Source organism: Hyaena hyaena, unplaced genomic scaffold (genome assembly GCF_003009895.1).
Source record: "Hyaena hyaena isolate Hyena2069 unplaced genomic scaffold, ASM300989v1 scaffold_1017, whole genome shotgun sequence".
Taxonomy (NCBI): Eukaryota; Metazoa; Chordata; class Mammalia; order Carnivora; family Hyaenidae; genus Hyaena; species Hyaena hyaena.
This window is the reverse complement of record NW_024081638.1, coordinates 614,982-627,473: the sequence shown is the minus strand read 5'-3', so window position 1 is coordinate 627,473 and position 12,492 is coordinate 614,982.

Here is a 12,492-nt window from a genome sequence, read left to right as displayed (position 1 = left end):
GAGGTCTCATTCCTTAATGGACTTAAAAATTAATAGAAGGGTTCAGACTAACATAAACTTACCTATACAAGATAATAGAAGGTGTTAAGTGCTAAATTATATGGTGTAAAACACAAATGTTATCAATATGTCAGAAAAGAAGAAAATTAGTAAGTGGAAAGAGAAAATTAATAGTATTTCCAGAGGGAGAAATGAGGGTATTTTTGTTAAAGTGAAACCATAAACTAAGGGATGATTTTTAACAATAGAAAAACCATCTTCATAGAACATCAAAATCAGCTTAACTAGAATGAAGGTAAATGTACAGAATATGATTATAAATTTGATAGAACAATGGGTAGAGTCATATAACAGATATAGAAATTAAAAGAAAGTCTACATTGATGTTTTACGCAAATACACATTTTTTTCAGTACAGTTCACACAAAATGTTATATTGGTTTCAGGTGTATAACACAGGGATTTAACAAGTATACACATTATGGCATGTTCACCACAAGTGTAGCTACCATCTGTCACCATTTTTAATTGACAGATATGGAAACATATATACCATTAATTAATGACATAGAAGACAGAGTAAATATATGCAATTAAAATGAACAAATGATAAAATAAATACACCAAATGAAAATACATATATGGAACTCAATGACTCCAACAAGTATAATAACATTTTCATAATAAGAACCCCGGAAGAAGAGAGAGAAAAGGGGGCGGAAAATTCATTTGAAGAAATAGTAGCTGAAAACTTTCCTAATTGTGGAAGGAAACAGATATCCAGATGCAGGGCATACATGGATTCCACCAAAATATCCTAAGGAGATCCACACCAAAACATTTAGTAATTTAAAAAGCAAAAAGTAGTGATAAAGAAGAAAATGTAAAAGTATCAAGACAAAAGAATAGTTATATACAAGAGAAACCACATAAAGCTATCAGCAGATTTTTCAGCATAAACTTTGCAAGCCATAATGGAGTGGCATGATATATTCAAAGGATGAAAACACAATATCCATCTACATGTTGCCTACAAAAGACTCATTTTAGATTCAAGGAAACCTGCAGATCAAGAATGAGTGATGCAGAAATATTTATCATAAAAATGAATGCCTAAGGAAAGCCAGGGTAGCAATAATTATATTGGATAAAATAGACTTTTAATTAATTAATTAATTAATTAATTAAAATTTTAGTTAACAAACATGGAAATATTGGTTTCAGGAGTAGAATTCAGTGACTCACCACTTACATACAGCATAAGTACCCTCCTTAGTACCCATCACCCATCTTCCAACCACCTCCCTCTGTCAACCCATAGTTTGTTCTCTACCATTAAGAGTCTCTTGGAGGAGATCCAACATAGTGGAGAAGAAGGGGTGCCCGAAGTTCCTTCTTCCCTCAAACACAGTGGTATTGAGGCAAAGGACTTTGAATTCCAAGAGTCTGGGTTGCAAAGTGACAAGAACGTCTCCAGGGTCCAACAAGGAGAACCTGGCTGGCCATAGATGCATGATTGTGAGCTGGGAGAGATAAAACAGGCGATACAGGCATGGCTGGAGAGAACTCTTTCTATGAAGAGACAAAGGGAAGAGAAAGAGAAGCTGTGGAAGTATAGGACTGTATCTGGACAAGAGAAAAACCACGGACTGGGACAGAGAAAGATCCAGTCTCTAACTGTGGGGCCTTCTCTGGACTGGGGCCAGTTGCCCTGTTTGCACACCTGGGGAGGAGGGGAGCCAGCCCAGGTCTCAGTAACTAGTTCAGAGGCACAGTCTGCAGTAGGAGAATACTATCCGCTTTCTGGAGTGCTGTGGGAAGAAGGTATATAACCATTCAAAACACAAAGACTACCTGCACCCACCACTGAGAGGTCATACATCGGCTGAGTGGAGTGACACTTCCCTAGAACCAGGGCAGATGGGGTGGGCCCATTTAAAATAACAGGATTTAAATTGCAGCTGAGTGCAAAGGTGGTGTGAGAGTCAGTTGAGCAGAACAATCCACCTCTTTTGCACCCAGGGCACTGTGAGGACATCCTGAACAAAGTAGTGTGGGACACTTGGTCCCGGGAGTAGATACTGGGCTATCGCCATTTTTCTTCCCATTACCAACAAGGTTGGGCTTCAGGGAATGGATAGACAGAGGGCCCACAGTGGAAATGGGGTCTCTGCATCTGGTAACTGCATATGTATCTACTGGAGTGGGATTGAATCTGATGAACCATACAGCCCCTCTTCTAGATCAGTGCTGTCACTGGATCCAAGGCACCCAGAAGTTTTGCATTTCCTGATTTAATTCTTGGACAATTCTTGTTATATATATATATATATATTTGCTGTCTTATGTCTTCCCACTTATAGTCTGGTTATTCTGGTTGTTGGTTTGTTTAAGGAGGCATATTTATTCTATTCTTTTTATGTCAATTCTATATCTCCTTTTTTAAAAATATTTTTTAATGTTTTATTTATTTTTTTTGAGAGAGAGAGAGAGACAGACAGCATGAGCAGAGAAGGGTCAGAGAGAGAGGGAGACACAGAATCAGAGGCAGGCTTCAGGCTCTGAGCTAACTGTCAGCACAGAGCCTGACACGGGGTTCGAACCCACGAACCGTGAGATCATGATCTGAGCGGAAGTCAGACGCCTAACGGACTGAGCCACCCAGGCACCCCTGTATCTCCTTCTTTATTTACCAACGGAATGGGAAACGATAGTTGCAAATGACATATCAGATAAAGGGTCTATCCTTTCTTACACCATACACAAAAATAAACTCAAAATGGATTAAAGACATAAATGTGAGAGATAAAAACATTAAAACCCTAGAGGAGAAAATAGGCAATAATCTCTTTGACTTCAACCGCAGCAATTTCTTGCACGATACATCTCCAAAGGCAAGGAAATTAAAAGCAAAAATGAACTATTGGGACCTCATCACAATAAAAAGCTTCTGCGCTGTAAAGGAAACAATCAATAAAATTAAAAGGCAACTGATGCAATTGGAAAAGATATTTGCAAGTGACATTTGAGCTAATGAGTTAGTATCTGAAATCTATAAAGAACTTACCAAACTCAGCACCTGAAAAACAAATATTCCAGTAAAGAAATGGTCAGAAGACATGAATAGACATTTTTCCAAAGAAGACATCCAGATAGCCAACAGACACATGAAAAGGTGCTCAAAGTCACTCCTCATCAGGGAAATACAAATCAAAACCACACTGAGATACCACTTCACGCCGGTCAGAGTGGCTAAAATAGCAAATCAGAGAACTCTAGATGCTGGCGAGGATGTGGAGAAATGGGCACCCTCCTACACTGTTGGTGGGAATGTAAACTGGTACAGCCCCTCTGGAAAACAGTGTGGAGGTTCCTCAAAAAAATTAAAAATAGAACTACCCTATGACCCAGGAATTGCACTACTAGGAATTTATCCAGAGGATACAGGAGTGCTGATGCATAGGGGCACATGTACCCCAATGTTTATAGGAGCACATTCAACAATAGCCAAATTATGGAAAGATCCTTAGTGTCCATCAACTGATCAATGGATAAGGACAATGTGATTTATATATACAATGGAACACTACTTGTCAGTGAGAAAGAGTGAAGTCATGCCACTGGCAGCAACGTGGATGGAACTGGAATATATTATGCTAAGTGAAATAAGTCAGTTAAAGAAAGACACATGTCATATGTTTTCACTCATATGTGGAACTTGAGAAACTTAACAGAAGATCATGGGGGAAGGAATGGGAAAAAGTAGTTATAAACTGATTGAGGGGAGGCAAATCATAAGAGTCTCTTAAATACAGAGAACAAACTGAAGGTTGATGGGAGCATGGGAGAGAGGGGGAAATGGGTGATGGGCATTGAGGGATGGCAATTTTTACGATGAGCACTGGGTGTTGCATGTAAGTGAAGAGCCATGGGAATCTACCCAAAAACCAAGAGCATATTGTACATACATACTTTATGTTAGCCAATTTGGCAACAAATTATATTTAAAAAAACAAATATCGTATGATTTATCTCTCTTCTCTGCCCCATCTCATATGTCCATCTATTTTATTTCTTATTTATACATATGGGTGAAATCTTATTGTATTGCTCCATTCACATCATTGAAAATGTCAAGATTTTCATACATTTCACATCTTCTTTATCCACTCATCAGTCGATGGACATTTGGACTCTCTCCATAGCTTGCTATTATTGATAATGCTGCTATAAACATTGAATGCGTGGACCTCTTTGAATCTTCATTTTTGTATCATTTAGGTAAATACCTAATAGTGCAATAGCTAGCTCTTAGGGTAGTTTTGTTTTCAGTTTCTCAAGAAAGCTCAATATTGTTTTCCAGAGTGTCTGGACATGTTTGTATTCCTCCCAACACTGCAAGTGATTTTTCCCTTTCTCACATTCTTTCCAACAACTGTAGTTTCTTGTGTTGTTAACTTTAGCCATACTGACTTGGGTAAGGTTGTGTCTCATTACAGTTTTGATTTGTATTTCCCTCGTGAATGATGTTGAGCATATATTTATATGTCTATTAGCCATGTGGATGTCATATTTGGAAAAGTGTCTGTTCATATCTTCTACCCATTTCTTGTCTGGGTTGTGTATTTTTGGGTGTTGAGTTTGATAAGTTCTCTGTAGATTTTGTAAACTAACTCTTAATCACATATGTTGTTTGCAAATATCTTCTCCAACTTTGAGGATGATATTAGCTGTCGGCCTTTTGTTTAAAACTTTTTACCAGGTTGAGATATGCTCCATCTATCACTACCTTGTTGAGAGGTTGAATTAAGAATGGATGTTGTGGGGCCCCTGGGTGGCTCAGTCAGTTGAGCGTCCGACTTCAGCTCCGGTCATGACCACACGGTTCGTGGGTTTGAGCCCCACATCGGGCTCTGTGCTGACAGCTCAGAGACTGGAGCCTGTCTTCAGATTCTGTGTCTCCCTCTTTCTCTGACCCTCCCCTGCTCATGCTGTCTCTCTCTCTCAAAAATAAATAAAAACATTAAAACATTAAAAAAAAAAGAATGGATGTTGTATTTTGTCAAATGTTTATTCTGTACCATTTGTCAGAATCATATGGTTATTATCCTTTATTTTATTAATGTGGCATATCACATGGATTGATTTGCAAATATTGAATCTGCCCTGTATTTCAGGAATAAATGACACCTGATAATCGTGAATAATTCTTTACATCTGCTGTTGAATTTGATTTGCTAATAGCTTGTTGAGAATTTTTGCATCCATGTTAACCAGGGATATTTCCTGGTGTTTATCCTTTTTAGTTGTGTCTGTTTTTGGAAACAAGGTAATGCTGGCTTTGCAGAATGAGCTTGGACGTTTTCTTACTATTTCAATTTTTTGGAACATTTTGAGTATAATAATATTAATTTTTATTTAAGTGTCTGGTAGAATTCCCCTGGGAAGTCCTCTGGTCTTGGACTGTAATTTGTTGGGAGATTTTTTATTACCAATTCAATTTCTTTGCTGGTTATGTGTCTCTTCAAATTTTCTATCTTTTCCTCTTTCAGCTTGGGTAGTTTGTGATTTTCTAGGAATTTGTCCATTTCTTCCAGATTGCTCAGTTTGTCAGCATATAATTTTTCTTAGTGTTCTCTTATAATTGTATTATTCTGGTCTTTGTTGTGATCTCCTCTCTTTCATTACTGATTTTATGTATTTGAGTCCTTACCCTTTTCTTTTTGATAAGTCTGGCTAGAAGTTTATTAATTTTGTTAATTCTTTCAAAGAATCAGATTTTAGTGTCTTTGATATGTTCTATTGTGGGTTTTAAAAAAATTTTTTTTGCTTTTATGTCATTTATTTCTGTTCTAATCTTGATTTTTCCCCTTCTGCTGGCTTTATGCTTTATTTGCTATTCACTTTCTATCTCTTTTTTGTGTAAGGTTAGGCTATGTATTTGAGACACTTTTTGCTTCTTTAGATAGGCCTGAATTGCAATATACTTCCCTCTTAGAACTGCTTTTGCTGCATACCAAAGGTTTTGAACTCTCATGTTTTCATTTTCATTTGCTTTCATTTATTTTTTATTTCTTCTTTTACTTCCTAATTAACCCATTAATGTTTAGTAGCATAGTCTTTATCCTCCAGGTATTTGAGGGTTTTCCAATTTTTTTTTCTTGCGGTTGACTTAAAGATTCATAGCATAATATAAATGTATACATGGTATGAATTAAAACTTTTTGAATTTGTTTAGGGCTGATTCGTATCCCAGTATGTGATGTATTCTGGAGAATGTTCCATGTGCATTTGAAAGCAATGTGTATTCTGCTGCTTTAGGATGAAACGTTCTGAAACTGTTAAGTCACCCGTTCCAGTGTGTCATTCAAAGTCTTTGTTTCCTTGTTGATATTCTGCTTAGATGATCTGTCCATTGTTGTAAGTGGAATGTTAAAGACCCATTCTATTATTGCATTTTTATCAGTGAGTTTCTTTACTTTTGTATTAATTGATTATATATTTGGGGCATCCAAGTTGGGGGCTTAAATATTTACATATGTTAGATCTTATTGATGGATAGACCCTTTATTTATGATAGAATACACTTCTTCATCTCTGTTGCAGTCTTATTTTATTGTTTAATGTTTATTTATGTATTTTTCAGAGAAAGAGAGACAGAGCATGACCGGGGGGTGCAGATATAGAAGGAGACGCAGAATCCCAAGCAGATTCCAGGCTCTGAGTTGTCAGAACAGAGCCCAACAGGGGGCTCAAACTCACAGGCTGTGAGATCATGACCTGAGCCCAAGTCAGTCGCTTAATCAACTGAGCCACGTAGGCACCCCGATTACAGTCTTATTTTAAAATCTAGTTTGTTTGATACAAGTATGGCTACTCCAGATTTCTTTTGATGTCCATTAGCATGATAGATGGTCCCTATCACCTCACGTTCAATCTGCATGTGTCTTTAGGTCCAAAATGAGTCTCTTGTCAGTAGCCTATAGATAGATCTCTTTTTTAAATCTATTATGATACCCTGTGTCTTTAAATTAGAAAATACAGTTCATTTACATTCAGAGTGATTACTGATAGACATGAATTTAGTGCCATTGTGTTACCTGTATTGTTGGTGTTTATGGTGGTGCTCTCTGGTGTTTTCTAGACTTTTTTTCTTTTCTTTTCTCCACTCAAAGAGCCTCTTTTAAAATTTCTTGTGGGACTGGTTTAGAGGTCACTAAGCCCTCCGCCCCTTTTTTTGTTGTCTGGGAAACTTTTTATAATCTCCTTTATTCTGAATGACAGCCTGGCTGGATAGAGTATTCTTGGGTTCACATTTTCCTCATTCAGCACATTGAATATATCCTGCCATTCCTTTGTAGCTTGCTAAGTTTCTGTGGACAGATCTGCTGTCATCCAGATCTATCTTCCCTTGTAGGTTAAGGACGTTTTTCCCTTGCTGCTTTCAGGATTATTTTCTGGTGTGTGTGTTTAGTGTATTTGACTATGGTCTGTCTTGATGTTGTCTGGTTTTGTTGAATTTAACAGTTCTCTGTGCTTCTTAGGTTTCACTCTCCGTGTTCTTCCCCAAGTTAGGGAAATTTCTGGCTATAATTTGCTCACATAATCCTTCCATCCCTTTTTATCTCTCTTCCTCTTCTGGGACTCCTATGATAAGAATGTTATTATGTTTTAATAAATTGCTGATTTCCCTAAGTCTCCCTGTTGATCCTTGACCTTTATTTCCCTCTTTTTTTTTCTCCAGGATCATTATTTTCCATAATTTTATCTCCTTTATTGCTAATTAGCTCCTCTACCCCATCTATTCTTGTTTTTATGGCCTCATTTTGGTTTTGCATCTTGGTTACACATTTTTAACTTTAAGCTTACTAGATTTTTGTTCTTTTATCTCTGCAGAAAGGGATTTTCTGCACCTTCTATGCTTTTTTTAACTGCCACTAGTATATTTATAGTCCGTTTTTTAAATTCTAGTTCAGACATCTTATATCTGGATTGATTAAGTCCCTGGTCGATTTTCTTCATGTTCTTTCTTTTGAAGTGTATTCCTCCATCTTGTCATTTTGGAAGAACAAACAACAACAACAACAAAAACAACCACAACAACTGTGAGGAATAAGTTTAGGACTTCCCTGAGCTTGCACCAATGGGTTAACAAGGTAAAAGACATAGGATGTACACACCCAAGTTTGGGTAAACAAGATTAGGTAAACAGGACAAAGGCACCTAGTACAGGACAAAGATAAAGGAATAGGGAATCACAGGATTAAAATATCCAAGATTAGGTAAATATGATTAGGTAAATGGGGCAAATTCCCCCAGTATAGGACAAAGGTATAGGACAATAGCAGAAAGCTGATTTTACAGGAAGGAAGGTCCAAATTAGGTAAACAGATAAATAGGGCTATAGACCACAGCAGGGCAAAATTGCTCAGAGTGGAGCTAATTAACAACAACAACAAAAAAAAAAGTGCCTTATTGACCCTGAGGTAGCATAATCTATCTTGTCCCCTAGACCAGTTCAGTTAAACAGAGGTGGCACCCATGTTTGTTGTAAACAACTTTCCACCCTGCACCAGAATCTTGTTTTGTATTGATCCAAACCTCTAACACCACATATCTCTAAAACCCCCTGTACCCCACACCCATGGGTTAATGTTCACGGTTTCGTTGTCTCTTTGTAGATGTCCATCACACGTGTAAGCCTTCTGATCCAAATGAAAATGGAGCAAAGACCCTTACTCAGAACTCTTGTCTCCTCCCGGATATCAGCTTCTGTCGCATTTTCAATCCTGTGTCCCACTCTTTCGCTGGACAAGAGAGAACTTCAGACTCAGAGTCTATGACAAACAACAATAATAAAATAAAATAAAATTTTTAAAAATTACAAAATCAAATAAAGGAAGGGAGATCTTAGGTGTATTTTTTTCCTCTTATTAAGAGAAGTTTGATAGAAACAAAGAGGAGAGAAAAAATAAAATAATTAATTAATTAAATTAAATTAAATGATTTTGTTCTTTCTCTTTCCAAAAAACGAAAGAAAATCAAAACAACTACAAGGAAACAAATACAGAAGAAAAAAAACAACATTAGCAAAGTGAAAAACAAACTAAAAATACAACCCAAATGAACCTAGATGCAGTTTCCTCTAGAGCTGAAATTTACAGCAGTTTGTTGTCAGTAGACTAAACTCCTGGAAAGGATTTGTGTTGGTCTTCTGGGAGAGTGGCTTGTTCCTCTGATTTTCAGGCTGAAGTGCCTTAGTAATAATGTGTCTAGAGGGTATGGGGGGCGGGGCTTGGTGTAACAGCTCAGTTCTACAGTTGGTGATACTCTCTGGCTCACTGGGGTCATTAGCTTGGTTGGCTAATGGTGAAAGTGGCTTCATCCCTCTCTCTAGTCTTCAAAGCAGGAAGTTCATGACTTCACAGATGCATCATCAATCACCCTTCCTGTGTCTCCCCTTCCATCAGCTCTCCACCTTCCCCCTGTCTGGGTCCGAACTCCTCCTACTAGGCAGTGCCTCTCTCCAGAGTTTTATTTAATGCATGGCTGTGTTTCAAAACCCCACACTTCAGGGACTCCCAAAGTTTGGACCTGCAGTGATCTGGGGGAATGTTTCACTGTGCTGTGACCAGGGCTAATTTGTTCCATAAAATAGTCACACCACTCCATAGCCATAGTAGCTCAGTTTATGGTAAATTGCAACACATAGTTGTCACTGTGTGTTTGTTGCCCTCAGCCACTGTCTTTGTTTTTATACAGGTGAACATGGTGGTTTGATCACATCCACAGTGTCTTTTGCCTATGGAGAGGTCATATCACTTTTGCAGGATTCTTTACCTCAATACCCAGGGTTCCTTACGTCATCACTTCAAAGAATGAAGAGGTGGACACAGAATCAAATGAGCAGAAGGCAAACGTTTATTGGAGTACAAGATCAGAAAATAAAAATAGTATGAAAGCTCTCTTTATAGAGATAGGGCATCTGAAAGTGAATGTCCATGACTACAGGCACAGAACTTTGCTTTATAGGGTTTTGGTCAGCCCCTTTCCTTCCCCCTTGTTCCACCTCAGGTTCTACCCTTATTGGCTAGGTAACTTTAAATGCCTAGTCATTCCTTTTTGATTGGTTGGTTTCCATCTTATGAGGTCTGGTGTATGGCCATAACTTCCTGTGGCAGGTCTTTTGTTTGTCAAAACAAAGAAAATTCCTTCTCTCCCTGTGACCCAGGGGATCCTCAGATCTTGGCGCCATACCTGGGGCTCCACCTTGCTTCTAGGCTGGAGCACCACCAGGGTTGGCCTTTGAAACTTCAGACTGTGTTTTGCTATTTATTAAAAAAACATGAAACAAAACAAAACAAAAACAAAACAAAACAAAACAAAAAAACAACTTGCAGAGTTAAAGCCCTTTCTTTTTTTTCCCCTGTCAATGGGTCAATGGTTTGGAGGAACAGTTTTCTTGTGTAGTCCACTGTGTATGTTTTGACTCTTTCTAGCTGTCTTCAGGGGGAGAACTTTCTTGCACAAATAGAATACACTGCTTTCTCTCCCCCTCTTCCTTTCTCCTCACCACAAAATTTGGTCCCTCCCCTCTGTGACACCGGCTCTTCTCTCTCCTAATTCACCTCTCTGCACTACGTACCTGCCACATTCTATCCCTCAAATTATGCATATTTTTCTGTTAATCCTCAGATCAACTTACTAGGTGTTCAAAAATGGTTTGATGTTGATCTAGTTGTTTTTGAGGGACAAGACGAGCCCAGGGTTCCCTTAATACTCCTCCATCTTAACTCTTATAAGACAAAACAGACTTTAAAACATAATATATAACAAGGAAAAATAATGACACTATAGGATAATAAAGGGGACAATCCAACAATTAGATATAATAATTATAAATATCTATGTACCCAACATAAGAGCACTCACTACATAAGAGTTTAAAAAATGAAGGAACAGAGTGTCCTGGATGGTTTACTCAGTTAAACATCTGACTCTTTTTTAAATTTTTAAATGTTTACTTATTTGGGGGGGGGGGCGGGAAAGGGGCAGAGCGAGAGGAGACACGGAATCCAAAGAAGGCTCCAGGCTCTGAGCTGTCAGCACAGAGTCCGATGTAGGGCTTGAACCCACAAACTGTGAGACCATGACCTGAGCGAAAGTTGGACACTTAACTGGCTGAGCCACGCAAACACCCCAAGCATCTGATCCTTGATTTAGGCTCAGATCATGATCTCATAGTGGTGTGACGGAGCACCATGTCAGGCTCTTCACTGGGCATGCAGCCTCCTTAAAATTCTCCTTCTTCCTCTGTCCTTCCCCTGCTTGTGCTCTCTCTCTCTCTCTGTCTCTCTCTCTTTAAAAAAATGAAGTAACTAATTGATAGTAATACAAACATAATAGGGGAATTTGACTCTCAACTTACATCAATAGATCATCCAAACAGAAAACCCACAAGGAAGGAGTGGCATTGAATGACATGCTGGACCAGATGGATTTAACAGATATTTTCAGGACATTCTATCCTAAAAGAGCAGGATACACATTCTTTTCAAGTGCTCACAGCAAATTATACAGAATAGATCACGTATTAAACCATAAAACAAGCCTCAATAAATTTAAAAAGGTTGAAGTCATACAATGCATCTTTGATAATCATGATGATATAAAACTAGAAGTTAAACACAAGAAAAAATCTGGAAAGATCACAAACACATGGAGGCTAAATAGCATGCTACCAAACAATAGATAGTTATCAAGGAAATAAAAAAAGTATATAACAAATTACAGGGAAGCAAATAAAAATGAAAGCAAAATGGTCTAAAATATTCGTTATGCACCAAAAGCAATTCAAAGAAGGAAGAGTAAGTATAGCAATGCCAGGCTATCTCAGGAAGCAAGAAAAGTATCCAATAAACAAGGTAACCTTACGGCTAAAACATCTAGAGAAGGAAGAGCAAACAACAACAAGAACAAAAGAAAAAACAGCAGAAGGAAATAAATAATAAACATTAAAGCAGAAATAAATGGTATAGAGATAAAGGGACACCAGAAGGTGACAGCAGAGTAGCAGGACCCTAGTTTCATTTCATCCTATGAACACAATTATGTAACTACCAAATCATCCTAAATTCCCCAGGAATCAATCTGAACACTGACAGAACAAATTCCACAACTAGAGGGAGAGAAGAGGCCACATTGAAGAAGGTAGAAAAGGGGGAGACTTGGTTTAGGGGAAAAAGGGATTGCAGGTCCTGTGGAGGGTGGGAGGCTATGGTCATGCAGAAGGGCAAAAGAGAGAGGAGCACATAGGGGAATAGACAAGGAGAATGCTTCCCCAAATCCATTGGCTTAGAAAATGGGAGGGGATGAATTTCTTGAGTTTGTGCAATCTGCTGTGCTTAAAGCCTAGAGTTTTAACGTCAGTGGGCTTGGCAGGGATACAGCACAGGGGACACTGCCTGTTCCTCCAGAGAAGGCAGGAAATAT